At 51.6% G+C, this 16,160-nt stretch overlaps 1 long non-coding RNA gene across 1 annotated transcript; it reads right to left on the reverse strand.

Annotated features, from left to right (window-relative positions):
* Nucleotides 1–10,628: 10,628 nt before the first annotated feature.
* On the reverse strand, nucleotides 10,629–15,487 carry LOC147652835 (uncharacterized). The gene is made up of 3 exons (XR_015287612.1): nucleotides 15,189–15,487; nucleotides 12,352–12,434; nucleotides 10,629–10,880 (listed from the first exon to the last, which is right to left on the reverse strand). It is a non-coding gene; the product is annotated as an uncharacterized LOC147652835 (long non-coding RNA).
* Nucleotides 15,488–16,160: the final 673 nt, after the last annotated feature.

Below are 16,160 nucleotides of genomic sequence, written 5' to 3' on the forward strand. Positions count from 1 at the left end.
AAGCGGGTGGAGATGACTGGGACATCCGTGACCCCGGGGTGACCCTGCCCGCATTCCCAGATGGATAAACCCATGACTAAGGCACATCCCGGTTTTCCTGAGGCACACCCAGTGGCTTGGTTCCCTCCTAAACATTATTTTCCAGCCTCTTGGGGAAGCTGCTCCCGAGGGAAGCTGAGGGTGTCTGCTTGGGGCTGATCCTGAGGGAAGCACCGAAAGTGACGGGAGAGCCAAGGCATGAGCTGGGAATGCTCCAACCATCCCGTTCATCTGCTCCCAAACTTTGGGATGCAGCGCTGGAAGGGCACGGAGGGGCTGGAGCCAGTCTGGATTTGGGCTGCTGGGAGAACAAAGGGGCCTGGGAACGGAGGCCAGTGAGGGAAGATCCAAAAGTTTGCAGTTGTTTGGTTGAGGAAAACGTTTTCCAGCACCCCCCAAATCTGTCACAGGCTTCTGGAATGTTCTCCATGCTCACTGGGATTTGGTTGGAATGGGACCCAGAGAGGCTGGAATTGAGGAGGATGATCAGGATAGGGTGGACAACCCACAGGAGGGGACTGGGCTGGAGCAGGGCCTGCCCAGGGATCCTTGCAGAGGTCGGGAATGGGCTGGAAGCTCCTTCAAAATCCATCCAAAGCATCCTGATCCTGCTCAGCCCGGGCAGGAGCCAGCTCAGATCCCCCCATTTTGGGGTCAGGAGGGGGTGGGAAGTCAGGATTCCCATCCACCAACGAGTGGCTTTAAATGTCTCTTTTGGGGCTTTCTGTGGTTTCCAAACCCAGCTCTTCCCAAAAACCCCATGGCTGGGAACTATTCCTGGAGCAGCTCTCATTCCCACCTCTACTCCTGGGTCTCCCCCAGATTTTTCCTTCCCAAAACCAGGAGCTGAGCAGTTTCCTGCACCTCTCATTAAAGTTGAAGCTCTCTGGCTGAGATCAGCTGTGAGGCCCCTCCTGTCCCATCTCGGTGACAAAAATGAGGCTCCCTCTGTCCCCACTGAGGGGCTCCAGCTGGGCTCCGGCCAGGATTCAGCTCCCAGATTTTCCCACCAGAACGTGGAGGGGCAGTTTGGACACCTCGGAGACCTGGGAGTCCACCCTGGCCTCCAGCTGTTATTCCAGGAGGATGGAATTCTCCCGGAGGTGCTGATTCCTTACAGTCACAGACAATCCTGGGATCGCTGCGGGTGGAAAAGCCCTCCAGGGTCACCGGGTCCCTCCTGTGCCCGATGCCCACCTTGTCACCCACACCATATCCTGTCATTCCTCGGACACCTCCGGGGACTCCAAACCTCCCTGGGCCCTTCCAAGGCCTGACCGCCTTTTCCATGAAGGAATTCCTGCTGGAATTCCAGCCAGAGCCGCCCCAGCACGAGTAGGACAATGTCCCCTTGTGCTGACCCCCAGGTGTGGTGGGGTGGCCCCATGGCCTGAGGCTGAGGGTCACTTGTGGTCAGCTCCCGGTTCTTGTGGTCAGCAAAGAAAATTCCTTGTTCCAACAGGTTCCTCCATGGAAAAACAGGGAAAGGGAAGGAGCAATCCCATGGGGCGGGAGCAGCAGTGGGGCCTTTGGGGGTTTGGTGGTGCTGGGTCGATGATCTGGAGGTGTTTCCACCCAAAGGGTTCTGTGATTCTGTGGTTGAGGGGTGGGGTGGAAGCTCTCCCTCGCCTTGTGTCCCTGCCCATCGTCCATCCCTCCTTCTTTGTGTCCTGCACGGGCGCAAAACTCCTTATTTCCATCAATCCCAGAACTGCAGAGTATCCCAAGCTGGAAAGGATTCACAGGGATCATCCAGTCCTACCCCTGGCCCTGCCCAGACCCCCCAACAACCCCACCCTCAGCACCCCTGGCAGCGCTGTCCCAGCGCTCCTGGAGCTCCGGCAGAGTTGGGAATGTGCCCATTCCCTGGGGAGCCTGGGCAGTGCCAGCACCTCTGGATCAGGAACCTTTCCCTGAATCCTGAGCCTGCCAGACCCAGCTCCAGTCCGTGAGAAGCGTGTGGAGTCCTCGTGTGCTCCCCGGGACCTTCGGCAGCTCCGATTGCAAGGGCAGGTGAGAGAAAAAGGAGCTTTTTGGGGTTTTTTTGTGTGTTCTCTTCCATTTCTCAGGCCCCAAGGTGACGTTTTAGCTGCAGGAAGGACTTTTTACAAATATCTGCTGCGACTTGGACATTTTCAGGCCTGGGGACCTTTTGTGAGTCTAGAGCAGAGCCCAGGTCTGGCCGAGGATGGCTGAGTGAGACTTAACGATGGCGCTTGGGTAATTAGACAAGAAAAGGTCCTTGCCAGGCACAAGGAGGGGTGGGAAGGGCAGAGCTGATGTGGTTGTTAATCCCATAAACCAGGGAAAATCCAGACAATAACTCCTGTGGGAGCAGCCTGTAAAACGCTGGGAGAGCAGCACTGCTCCCGATCCATCATTTTTAGTGCCAGAATTCCCTGCTGGATTTGTTTTCTCCTATCCAGGGGCGATTTGCTTCTGGGGACAGGGCTGAGGGGTCACCCCTGGCTCCACACTTCTGTCACCTCAGCTGGGGCTGGAGCCTGGAGTGCGGCTGAGGGTCCCCAAGTGAAATCAAGGGGGAAAATCATCAGAGAAAAACGATCCTAAGAAGAAATAACACCCAGTTCCCTCATTCTTGGGAGGCTGGTGCTCTGAGGACCCCAAATCTTGCTTTCTTCTCTAATTGTGGGCCAGGGATTCGTCCCACCCAGCTTTAGATCCCTGGAATCTCCCCAGAGCTGGCAGGTAAGAGGTGAGAGCCCCACCTGGGATCCACTTTAGGTGGCCAGGTCAGGGTGAGGTGACTGAGGAAGTCTGGACAGATGGAATGTCCGTGTACAGCCAGTTTGGGAATCTTGGTGTCTTCCCAGCAAATGTCCTGGCTCAGCCAGGGATTTTTCCAGTCTCCCCTTGCTTTTCCCACTCCTGGCGTGGATCAGCCAGGTTCATCCCTCTTTATCTTCTTTACTGCCATGGAATTGGGCAGTGCCAGGCCCCGAGATCCACCCCATCCCAAGGCACGGTCACTTCCGTGCGAGGATCCTGCCCCTCAGCCCTGGATCTCGGGAGCAGAATCCCAGGGAATCCCAGAGAGCCATCCTGGAGCAGATGCCTCGTTCATGGGTGCGCACAGGCGGGATGGACCCCGGCAGCAGCGGGCTCCCGGTGTCACTTTTCCACTGGGATTCCTCAAAGATGTTGTCCCATTCCAGGTGACGTCACTTGGATGCCAAGAGGATTCCTCTGGACAGACACCGGAAGAATTTTCCGGCAGCTGCCGATGGTTTTCAGAAGGAATTTGGAACCTCTGGTCATTCCATGACCCCAGGAACATCTCCTGGGAATATCCTTCATGGGAAGAGGCAGGAGAATGTCCAGGGGGGATGTGTGGCATCCCTGAGGACAGCAGCAGCTGGATCTGTCCCTCAGCACCCCAGCAAGGCTTGGAGGGGATTGGAGGGGACTTCCCGTGTGTCCCTGGGAGGAAACCTCGGGCAGGGCAGGGAGGATGAAGTGCCTTTCCCAAAATTATCCCCCTTATCCAGAACGGAACCTCTCAACAGGCAATGCAGGTTGGGAATGTGGGGATTTGGGATGGGGGCTGAGCTTTGGGGCCAGAGCGTTTTTTATCCCTTTAGGATCCTTGAGGTGCAGATCACAGAATCCTGGAATGTGCTGTGTGGGAAGAGACCCCAGGGATCATGGATTCCAACTCCTGGCCCTGCCCAGGATCATTCCCAAGTCTCCCATTCCACCTTCTCCCTGTCTGACAGGGCTCCTCCTCTTCAATCTCCCTCCCTGATGGGATCTGCTGGCATTAATTTGCTTTTCCCTCCTCTCTCCCCACTGCTCCCCCGGAGCTCTGCTTCTGTGACGGAGCAGAGAGAGGGGAAATCCCCCCAAAATCCCATTTTCCCTCCGCCCAGGGCAGGTGCTGAGCGGGATCCCAGTGCTTTCCTCGGGTGTGTGGGCCGGGAATCCAGGGAAAAAGGAACAGTAGCTTTTTCTCTCCCCGGCGACGCCGACGTGGTGATCAGAGGAGCTGGCCAGAGTCCTAATGAAGATAAATGAGTATTCCCACTCCTCCAGCTCTTCCAGCTTTTATTGATGGGCTGCGGGGTGAAAGGCGAGGGCCGGAATGTTCCTTTCAGCCGGCGTCACGGGCTGGGGCGGAGGGGATGGTGCAGGGAAAAACGCCCGGTGCCGGGAAGTTCCTCCACCGCCACCACGCTCGGCTTGACAAGGCTTTCTCCATTCCTTCCCCATCCATCACTTCCCAGGATCCCTTTGTAGATGGAAATTGCACTTTGATAGGAGCGATGCGCTGAGCCCCATTAGTGTCGGGTGATGGGGAGGGTGATTTTAACGCCATCCTTCTTCAGACACGGCAGCCGGGAGCTTCTCCGGGGCTGTGTATCAAAATCCCATCGGGAAACGCCCTCCTCCATCCCCGGCCTTGGAGGGAGCTGGGATGGTTTTATCCTGGGGCTCGGGATTCTGGGATGGATTTATCCTGGGGTTCAGGATTCTGGGACGGTTTTTATTCTGGGGTTCAGGATTCTGGGATGGATTTATCCTGGGGCTCGGGATTCTGGGATGGATTTATCCCGGGGTTCAGGATTCTGGGATGGATTTATCCTGGGGTTCAGGATTCTGGGGTGGTTTTATCCTGGGGCTCGGGATTCTGGGATGGATTTATCCTGGGGTTCAGGATTCTGGGATGGTTTTTATTCTGGGGTTCAGGATTCTGGGATGGATTTATCCTGGGGCTCGGGATTCTGGGATGGATTTATCCTGGGGTTCAGGATTCTGGGATGGTTTTATCCTGGGGCTCGGGATTCTGGGATGGTTTTTATTCTGGGGTTCAGGATTCTGGGATGTTTCTTTTTTGGGGTTCAGGATTCTGGGGTGGTTTTATCCTGAGGCTTGGGATTCTGGGATGGTTTTATCCTGGGGTTCAGGATTCTGGGATGGTTTTATCCTGGGGTTCAGGATTCTGGGATGGTTTTTATTCTGGGGTTCAGGATTCTGGGATGTTTCTTTTTTGGGGTTCAGGATTCTGGGATGGTTTTATCCTGGGGTTCAGGATTATGGGATTTTTTTTTATCCTGGGGCTCAAGATTCTGGGATGTTTTTGGGGGAGGTTCAGGATTCTGGGATTTTTTTTTAATCTGGGGTTCAGGATTCTGGGATTTTTTTGGGGGGGCGGTTTCGGGATTCCGTGTTTTTTTTTTATTCTGGGGCTCAGGATTCTGAGATGGTTTTTATTTTGGGCTCAGAATGCTGGGATGGTTTTTGGGGGGTTCAGGATTCTGGGATGTTTTTTTATTTGGGGTTTCAGGATTCTGGGATGTTTTGGACCTGGGGCTCAGGATTCTTTTGGTTTGGGGTTGGGGATTTGTGGGGCCACCTGAGGTTTGGCCCCGTTAATGAGAACTCAGAGCTTTCCCCTTTGACCTGGTCCCAGGACAAGGAGCTTTAAACTGGAGTTGGGGAGATTCAGATTGGATTTGGGAAGGAATTCCTGGCTGGGAGGGTGGGGAGGGGCTGGGCTGCAATTCCCAGATATGCTGGGGCTGCCCCTGGATCCCTGGCAGTGCCCATGGTCAGGTTGGGCACTGGGATTGGATCCAGCTGGGACAGTGGGAGGTGTCCCTGCCCATGGATGGGGTGGGAATGAGATGATCCCTAAAGTCCCTTCCCACCCAAAGCATTCCAGGATTCTGGAGCCCCTCTGCTCTGGGAGAGCTGGGAATGTTCCCCTGGAGAAGGACAAAATGCAGGGAATGCTGAGAGTCCCTGCAGGGGCTCCAGGAGAGCTGGAGAGGGACTGGGGCCAAGGGCTGCAGGGCCAGGAGCCAGGGAATGGCTTCCAGTGGGAAAGGGGAGATTGGGCTGGGATCTTGGCAAGGAATTCCTGCCTGGGCTGCAATTCCCAGATTTGCTGGGGCTGCCCCTGGATCCCTGGGAATGCCCAAGGCCAGGCTGGATCCAGCTGGGATTCTGGGAGCTATCCCTGCCCAGGGCAGGACTTTAAGATCCCTTCCAACCCAACCATTCTATGATTCCACGGCAAGGTTGTCCCGGACTGGAATGCCTGGATCACGGAATGGTGGGATAACCTGCCTCCTTCCCAGTTTTCCAATGTGGGGAAGGACCAGCTGGGATTTTAGGGGGCTGAGATCCCCCTTCCCTGGGGCTGTTCCTTCCCAGGCTCTCCCAAGTGCTCCCAGCAGGAAGGAGCCAGCTCAATCCTGGCCATAACCACCTCCCATGGGATGGAGCGTTGGGATGTGCAGAGCAGCCCCCCAGATCCCTGGGACGTTCCTGCCCCACCAAATGGATTTTCCTCACGTCCCAACCCAAGCTCTCCCTCCCAGGGAGAACAGCAGCAGCTCCAGCGCTGAAATCGGTTAAAGCTGCTGTGAAATTCCAGAAAAAAGGAACATTTGAAGGCACTGAGATCCCCCTACACCCTCACACTTTGGGAGGTCAGAAGAAAAACGGCTTTGAAGTGTTTAAAAACAAATCTGGGCCCTCGTTCATCTTCATTAATGAGATATTTAACCAGTCCCTTTTAATAACTTTTTGATGCCTGTGCCAAGTGAAAAAATTTAAAAAAAACCTCTTTTTCTGCTTAAAAGAGCTCGAGTTTGGGCTCTTTGCTGATTAAAAACCATTCTGCTCCATGCCTTTTCCCACCTTAATCCCTAAATCCTGGCTTTTTTTTCCAGGTGCCATCATCACGTTCCCTCGGAGCAGCTTCTCCACAGGCACCACCAGGATTTGTGCCGGTGAGGTCAGGGAAAGGAGGTGACTTTTGTCATCTCTCCCGAGTTTTCCACAGGGCTTCCATGCTGGGAGTGCCATTCCATGCCGTTTAATTCCCTGGAGAAATCGATCCCGCTTCATCCCTCTCCCTACCTGTTTGGGTGCGGATTATTCCCGAGCTGGAGTGGATTTTCTCCAGGAAGAACCGGAAACCAAAACCATCCGGGAGCATCAATCCGCAGCTCGTTCCCAAAGGATGGCTCCAAAGGTGTGGCCCTCCAGCACCTTCCCAGCGGAGCTGGAATATTTAGAGCTAGTCAGGAACATCTGAGCGAGCCCCAGCGTGGCTCTTCTGAACTCCGGGGTGGGAACCACCGATTTTGGGGGTCCTTGACTCCCAAAATGAAGGATTTGGGGAGGGAGAAGTCCTTTCATAAATCAAGCGTGAAGAACAAAGGGAGGGTGCATGGAAAGCAGAGGGGGCACTTCCCGCTTTCTCGAGGAGCAGAAGAAGAGGGATGGGGACGGGGAAGGCAGCGTCGTTAAAGTGAAATCCCGACTGGAACGACAAAAGGAAAAGAAATTAAAGCCAGATTTGTTCCCCTGGGCCGGAGGAAGGAGGATCCCGTTGGATTTGTTCCTCCTTTCTTGTTTCCTTCAAAGCCAGGAGATCAATTGCGGGCCTTAATGAGAACCGTCTCGTGCCAGAGGTGGACAATGGAGCGGGACAGGGACATCCCGGGGATTTTACGGCAGCTCGGAGCATTGGGATCCATCCCTGCAAGTGCCAGCCCATCCCTGGAAGTGCCAGCCCATCATCTCTGGGCTTTGTGAGTATCCTGGCACTGACTCCGAGCGCTGGTAGCAATTCCCATCCTGATCCCACAGGATGAGCATCTGTGGGTCTATCCTTGGTCCCACACCCATGCTGGGATCTGGAAATTCGGGATCAGGATCCGGTTTGAAATCCCCCATCATGGGGCTGTTGTGCTTTGTGAGTATCCCAACACTGAGCAGGGAGCACCGGCGGCAATTCCCAACCCCGATCCCGGACCTGGGAAAGCATCCCGGCCTTCCTGGAGAGCCTCAGGGAGACGGGAATGGCCTGAGGGAGACGGGAATGGCCTCGGGGAGACGGGAATGGCCTGAGGCAGACGGGAATGGCCTGAGGGAGACAGGAACGGCGTCATGGAGACAGGAATGGCCTCGGGGAGATGGGAATGGCCTGAGGGAGATGGGAATGGTCTCAGGGAGACAGGAATGGCCTGAGGGAGACGGGAATGGCCTGAGGCAGACGGGAATAGCCTCGGGGAGATGGGAATGGGCTCATGGAGACGGGAATGGGCTCATGGAGACTGGAATGGGCTCATGGAGACGGGAATGGCCTGAGGGAGACGGGAATGGCCTCGGGGAGATGGGAATGGCCTGAGGGAGATGGGAATGGCCTGAGGGAGACAGGAACGGCGTCATGGAGACAGGAATGGCCTCGGGGAGGTGGGAATGGCCTCGGGGAGACGGGAATGGCCTGAGAGAGACAGGAATGGCCTGAGGGAGATGGGAATGGTCTCAGGGAGACAGGAATGGCCTCAAGGAGATGGGAATGGACTCAGGAATTCATGCCAACATCAAGGCCCCATCTCCCAGGCCAAGTCAGGAAGGACATGATAAGGGGGGATAAAATTCCTGATGATCCTGGGAATCATCCCCATGACACGCTCCATGGGCAGCAGCAGGAACTGGGAGAACCTGGACACATCCTGGTAGAGCGGAGCCTCCCAAATCCACACGGAGCCGCCTCTGCCGAGGCCTCCGCACCGGGCCCTGGGGATGAATCTCCTTTCAGAGCGAATTCTTTGCTCTGTCACCCGATCCAGGATCCCTGGAGCTCCAGCGGGAGAGAGGGACCGGGCAGGGGGGCCGGGCTCTGCTAATCACCCTGGGCTCTTAATGAATGCAAATGAGCTCCCACCGGGGTTTTGTGTGAGGAGGAGCAGGTACCTCCTCATTCCCAAATGTTAACAACTTCCTGCCCAGATCCCGGATCCCTGGGAATTGCTGGGTGAAGGATTCGCCCTGAGGTCTCCTCATCTGGAAGGTTTGAGGCTCATCTGGGGATTTGTTCAGGTTGAGGATGCTCAAAGGGGGAAACACATCCTGGTTATCCCACACTGGCACCCCACTTATTCCTTAAAATCCTGGTTTCCCTTCCCATCCTCAATCCGAGATATTCCACACAGGAAAATGGGGTTTTTCTCCTGAAAATATCCCTATTTCCCTTCCCATCCTCATTCTGGGATATTCCATATGGGAAAATGGGGTTTTTCTCCTAAAAATATCCCAATTTTCCTTCCTGTCTTCAATCCAGGATATTCCATATGGGAAAATGGGGTTTTTCTCCTAAAAATATCCCAATTTCCCTTCCTGTCCTCAATCCAGGATATTCAATGTAGGAAAATGAGTTTTGCCTTGCAGAAATCCTGAAAACGGCTCAAACAAAATGTGAATTTATTTCCCTGATTTCTAACTGGGAACGTGGATCAATTTTGATTTTAAGGCAGTTTTCCTAAAAAAAGGAAGGGAAGTTTCTCCCAGTTTTCCTTAAAGGAAAACGAAACTCTTTGAGAGGAATGGGAAAACCTCCCTGGAACTCGGTGATCCTGAGGATGACCTGGAGAAACCTTTCCCGTGTGTTTTGGGACTCGGAGCCAGCGTCAGCCAGGAGCGATATCCCGATTTATTCCTCGGATTTCCATGGGGCCGTTTGGTTTCCTTGGAACCACCAGGCCCCATCAGCAGTTGGGAAGACCCAGAGTGGTTCTGTTGGAAAAGGGATGAAGGATTTTGGGAAGGAACGGAGCCATGGTGCTTTCGGCTTCATTCCACATCCTTAAGGGAAGTGGAAAACTCCCCCAAACTTCCTAAAACTTCCCCAAACCAGGAAAAATTTGATCTGGGAAACTCTCTTTTCTTCCTCTTTCCCAGTCCCTTCCTCACTCATCAACTTCCCTCTCTTTTTTCTGGGAATGGAGAAGAAAATCCCTCCTTGCTTTGATAAAAAAATCCCTTTGATTCCCCATGGAACAGGCTCCCATCCCTTCCCAATCCCGCTTTTCTGGGCCACCTCTTGTCCTTGGGGTGACATCCCTGCTCCGGGGCCTCATTCCAGAGGGTTTTCCCTGTTTTTAAGGCTCCTTGACCAGTGGGATGGAGGTGCTGGAAGCTGGGGGGGGTGTGGGGTGGACAGGAGGGTCCTGGAATTTGGGCTGTTTGAGCCAAAAAAATGGAATTTCAAAAAGATCTCAGAAAGAAAAGGGAAATTTTGGGAATCCTTGAGGAAAGAGGAGCCCCGGGCTGGTGTCCAGGAGGACCCTTGGATTCGGCAGCAAATCCCACCTGGAATTTCCTCTGGATGAGGTTGGCATTTGGGGCTTGGTTTGGTTCCTTTCCTCCCCCCTTTTCCCTGTTTTTCTGGTGGGCTCAGAAAGGAAAACTGTCGGGATTCAAGGATGAGAGCGGAGCCATGGGTGGGTGAAACCGGCCTCGACTCCATCCTCGAATCCCTGCTCCACAAACGCCCTTGGGATTTAAAACCTCTTTTCCCAAGGATTTTGGGGTGAGTTGGGAAGAGGGGCAGGAGCAGAGAGGTGGAAGGGAGCAGGTGGGAATCTCCAGCACAGGGAGAAGGATGGAAATTCGGGATAACGGGGATAAATCCCAGCTCCCTTCGCAGGGAGGAAATCTCAGATTTGGAGAGAGCAAACATTGGGATATTCCCGTTCTGTGGATCCTTGGAGTTGCCGCCTGATCCAGGTTTAATATTCAGATATTTGGGATATAAATTACGTTTTAACAGCAGCTCCAAAATCCCATTTTTTAAAGATATCCATGGATCCCTCCTGGTCCTGCATTCCCTGGAATTTTGTGTTGTGATGAAGGGAGAAACTTCCCTGGAGTTTCTTCTCCTTTTGGAGTGGTTCTCGTTATGCCTTTGGAATTTTCTCCATGGCCCGGAGAAGAGTGGAGGCTGGAATCTTGCAAGGATGAACAGACCCCTCTCATCCCACCTTTTTTTGAGGAATTTTCGGGAGATCCTGGCCAGGGAAAACCTGGATGGGTTGGAAAAATGGGCTGAGATTTGGGAGAATGGCTTTGCTGGTAGCAGATTTTTTAAAAAAAAATAAAATAAGGGAGACTGGAAAACCGGGATAAATCCCAGGCAGTGCTGGCGGGTTGGGATTGAAAGATTTTTTCGGGAATGTTTGGCTGAGAAAGGGAGATAAAATAAATGATCTGAAATAAATAAATAATTTTAAAATAATTAAAAAAAAGGGGATACTCTGGAAAAGGATCTCTTCTTCCTGAGGAGAATTCCAAACTAGGAGACCTTAAGGAGAAACTCTGGATATCTGGGATTATTCACAGAAAATATTCCCAGTTCCATCAGCGCTCATCCGACCCCGAAGTGAGGGGAAAATCCCGCAAAATTCTCCTAATTGGGAAAAAAAAAGGGAACAAAAGTTCAAAACTTTCCTTGTGCAGCCTCCATGGGGATTTCTTCCAGGAGTTTGGGATTTGGGATGCTCCAAGGGGCTTTTGGCCATGGGATCGGGTTTGGAGGAGGAATTGGAGGGATTTTTGGGAGGAAAGAGGCTGAGAATGGCCACAAAATGCGGGAAAATGGGTTGGGAATGGGGACCAGTTGGGTTGGGCTCCATTTATTGTGGAGCCCCACACTGGAATCAAATCCCCCAGAGTAAAATTCCACTGAAACCCAGCAGGACAATCCCGTTCTTTGAGGGATTTCTTCGGATTCGGGTTGGGCTCTCCTTGGAGCATCTTCCCGAGGGCCCAGCCGGAGCTCGGGCTCAGAGCAGCCCCAGCCCCGCCACTTTTGGAATTTTAAGCGATCCAGAGTTGGATTTTTAAGTGATCCAGAGTGGGATTTTTAAGCGATCCAAAGTGGAATTTTTAAACAACCCAAAGTTGGATATTTAAGTGATAAAAATTGGGATTTTTAAGCCATCCAAAGTGGGATTTTTAAGCGATCCAAAGTGGGATTTTTAAGCGATCCAAAATTGGATTTTTAAGCAATCCAAAGTGGGATTTTTAAGTGATCCAAAGTTGGATTTTTAAGTGATCCAAAGTTGGATTTTTAAGCTATACAAATTGGGATTTTTAAGCCATCCAAAGTGGGATTTTTAGGCGATACAAAGTGGGATTTTTAAGCTATAAAAATTGGGATTTTTAAGTGATCCAAAGTGGGATTTTTAGGCGATCCAAAGTGGGATTTTTAGGCGATCCAAAGTGGGATTTTTAAGCAATCCGAAGTTGAGTTTTGGGGTTTTGTTGGGGTTTTATTGGGGGTCAGGGGGTGGTTTTAGCGGGGTTTTCCCGCGGCTCTGCTGGCGTCCCCCCTCTGGCGGCGCCTGGAGCGGGCCCAGGGCGCGTCCGCGCTCCTCGGGAAAAGGCGGATGCACAAAAAGGGGGAATATCAAAATGATCTCGTTTCTGTCTCTCCTCGGTCTCCCGTGGAACAAAGGACAGATGGGAACAAGAAAGGAAGGAAAAAAGCATCACCTGTTCCCATCCAGTCCTGGAGCGATCCGGTCATTATCTCGGAGCTTCACATTTCCAAAGGGGCTTCATTTTCCTTTGAAACACTGGCATTTTGTTAAAAAAAAAAACAAAAAACCAAAAAAACCAAAAAAGAAAACAGGGAAAAAAGTTGAATTTAAGCATCCCAACCCCCCCAATCCAAAGGGATTTTCCGTGCTTTTTCCCACAGCCCCCGAGTTTAACACCTGGGAAAAGAAAGTGGGACGGAAATCCAAGGAAAAGAGAAAGAAAGGGCCCCCCCAAGGGCGGCTTTTCCCGATCTGCGTCCGACAAAAGCCTTTGGTTTTCTGTCATTCTTTTCATTTCCTTGCTGGCTCCCCCAATTGTCAAAGCCCTCAAGAAAATGCACTTTAGCTCTTTGTCCCCAAATGTAATTTGATAAACTCCAGGCAGAAACGTTTGGGTTTGGGAGGCTTTTCAGAAAAAAAAAGGGAAAAAAAAAGGGGGAAAAAAAAGGGGAAAAATAAAGGGAAAAAAATGGAAAAAAAGTGGGGGAAGAAAGGGAGGAAAGGGAAAAAATAAGGGGGGAAAAGGGGAAGATTAAAGGGGAGAAATGGGAAAATAAGAGGGAGAAAATGGGAAAATATGAGGGGGAAAATGGGAAAATAAGAGGGGGGAAATGGGAAAAACAGAGGGGGAAAAATGGGGAAAATAAGAGGGGGAAAATGGGAAAATAGGGGGGGAAATGGGAAAATATGAGGTTAAAAATGGGATAATAAGAGGGGGAAAATGGGAAAATAAGAGGGGGAAAATGGGGAAAATTAGGGAAATGAAAGAAAAGGGGGAAATAGAAGAAAAATGAGGAGGAAAAAGAAGGGGAAAGGATCAAATCATGAAAGAAAAAGAAGATAAAGGATAAAAATAAGAAGGAAAAAAAGGGAGAAATGAGGGGAAAATAAGAAAAAAAGATGATGGAGGAAAAAAAGGATAAAAAGAAGGGAGAAAATGTAGGGGGAAAAAGGGGAAATAAGGAAGAAAGAAAAATAGGTAAAGGAGAAAAAGAGGAAGGAAAAGAAGGGAGAAAATGAGGGTGGAAAAGGTGAAAATAATAATGACAAAAAAAAGAAAAATAAGAGGGGAAAAAAAGAAGGAAAAGAAGAAGGGAAAAAAGGGGAAAAAAAAAATAGGAAAAGTTGGGAAAACCCCCAGGGATGGGTGAAAGTGGGGGGAACCCCTATTGAAGAAACTCTTGGAATTGAAAAAGCGGGATTTTAGGAGCGGGGTGATGGAGCCAAGGCCGGAGGCTCCCGGGGAGGGGGGAAGCTTGACATTGTCATCATCCCTAAATCCTTGGGAATCCTCATTTTCCAGCGGTACTTTCCCCCCTGTGGGCGGGGACCACCCCGGCTCCCACGCTATAAAACGCTCCGGGTTTTCCCGGGAGTGGGAAGCGGCCGCCGGGGCCAACTTGGACTTGGAGGTTGGGTGAGTGGAGAAAAGAATCCGGATTTTCTTCCCCAGGGATTTTCCCAGATGGGGTTTAGGGTTCGGGATGCTGCCGCCTCCAATCGCTCCCGAAGCGGCAGAATATCCGCGGCCTTTCCCGTGGGATTCCGGCTGCCCAAGGGGTGCTGGTTCCTTCATCCAGAGGGTGGGAAAAGCGGTGATGGCCATTCCCAAATTTCAGTGCGGGGATGGAAACGCACCCGGTTTGAGAAATATTTTGGGAAGCGAAGCCCCAAGCAGAGAATGAGGGCCTATTCCCAGCTGGAATTCTGCTTCCAGCGGGAGAAGCGGCTCCCAAAACCCCGGCAGAGTTTGGGGTGGGGTTGGGGGAGTAAAAGAATGAAATTGAGGAAGGAGCAAAAATTAATTGGGGAGTTGAGGTGGGGGAAAGGGAAAGAAATTGGAATTTGGCTGGGAAAAATTCCAGTCGGGGACTTGGGTGCAAAAAAATTCCAGCTGGAGGTTTGGCGGCAAAAAAAAAAAAAAATTCAGGTTGGAAGTCTGGATGCAAAAATTCCACTTGAGGGTTTGGATGGAAAAAAATTCCAGCTGGAGATTTGGGAGCAAAAATTGGATAAAATCAGAGGATGAGGGAAAAATGAAATGTTTTTGGATATGAATAAATCCCTGGGATTGTGGAAGTTGTCCCTGCCCATGGCACGGGCATGGAATGGGATAATTTAAGGTCACTTCCAATCTGGAATTCCCTGATTTTCAAATCAGGGTTGGGGTGGGTTTTCCCTGCTCCTCATTTATCTGGGAGGGGCAGTGGTTCAGTTCCAAAGGGGCTGGAGCTGGGATTCCTCTGGAATGTAAAATTCCATGGATTCTGCCCTCCTGAGCTCCACCTGTGCGGGTGGATGAGAGCGGGAAAGGAGCTTGCGCTGCATCCCAATTATTAAATCAGCTCTGGAACTGTTAATTAATATTAATTAATGGAAATAAGCCCCACAACCCAACCGAAAAAAACGGGATCGACATTCCTAATGGATCATTGCCAGGAAATCCTGCCTGGAAAATTAAAGATATTGGATTTGGAAGAATTGGTTTGGGGTTTTTTTAAATTAAATTTTTTAAATTACGGATGGGATGAGGTGAAAAAAAAAAAAAAAAATACAAAATCCATGGAGTGAGCCAATGAAAATTGGAAATTCCACCTCTGCCTTCCAAGTTCTTCCCGGTTTTCCCTTTGGGAATGTTTTGCCTGGATAAGGAAAGGGGGAGTTGAGGTGTGGGGGGAAAAAAAATAAGGGAAGGGATGTGAGGAAGTCTCGGAGAAGGGGAGAAAGAAATGGTGATTTTAGAAGGAATTTTGGGAAAGAAAAAAAAAAGGAATTACAAAGGAATATTACCTGGAAGCGCCTCTGGAATTTTCTCAGGGAATCCAATCCGTCCGTGCGGCCGAGGGAGCGCGGCTGCCTGTGCCAGGGAGCGGAAAACAGGGAAGGAGAATTCCCACGGGGAGGTTTTGTGTGCAGGGAGAGACTCCAGAAGCTCTTTTGGGGTGACCTGGGAAGGCAGAGCCTCCCCAAGTTCCCTGGGAATGAGGATATCCCGGGAATGCTGCTCCGGGTGCAACCTCCAGGACTCTCTGCTGCTCTCTCCAGCTGGAATTGAACAGCACTGGAATTTTCAGGAGCTGCAGGGAGAGCGTTGCCCACTCCTGGCACGGGAAATCCCAGGAAATTGGGGGGGAAAAAGGGAATTTTGGTGCTTTATGGCCCAGGCAGAGGGAAGCCTGGAGGGAGCTTTTCCTTCGGGAAGGTTTTTCCCTCCTGGCACTGCAATTCCCAGTTTTTCCCAAGGTAGGAATTCAGGATTTTGTTTGTGTTGCAAAACTGGGACTCCGGGGTCCGACCCCGTGGGAAAAGCGGGATCGAACCCTGGGATTTGGGAGGGGCTGAGCCCCAAAGCCGCTGCAGCATCCAGGGGGGATGAGATCCCGGAATTCCCATTCCCGACGGGAAATCCGGCGGTGCCATCGCCCCTCTCCCCTCTGGAATTGTCGCTGCCCCGGTGCTTTCTCCACCCCATTTGCGATTTCACGGCCCCTTGGCTTTGTCTGGGGGCGATGATAAAATTCCCCACGGAATTCCACGGAAAGTTGGGAATGCCGTGGCTGCATCCCACGGATCCGGCTTGAGCTCCGGCTCCGGCCTTGGAAAAGCCTGGATTTACCTCCAGAGGGTGGGAATCTGCTCCAAGGGAAACCCTTTAAACCCCACAAATATTTGGGTTTTTTTTTAGGCTTTCCCACTTTCTCCTTGAATTTCCAGCAGCGGGAAAATAAATACTAAACATTTCCATAAAATTCTTATGGAATT

This window comes from Cyanistes caeruleus, chromosome 5 (genome assembly GCF_971803275.1).
Source record: "Cyanistes caeruleus chromosome 5, bCyaCae1.hap1.1, whole genome shotgun sequence".
Lineage (NCBI taxonomy): Eukaryota > Metazoa > Chordata > Aves > Passeriformes > Paridae > Cyanistes > Cyanistes caeruleus.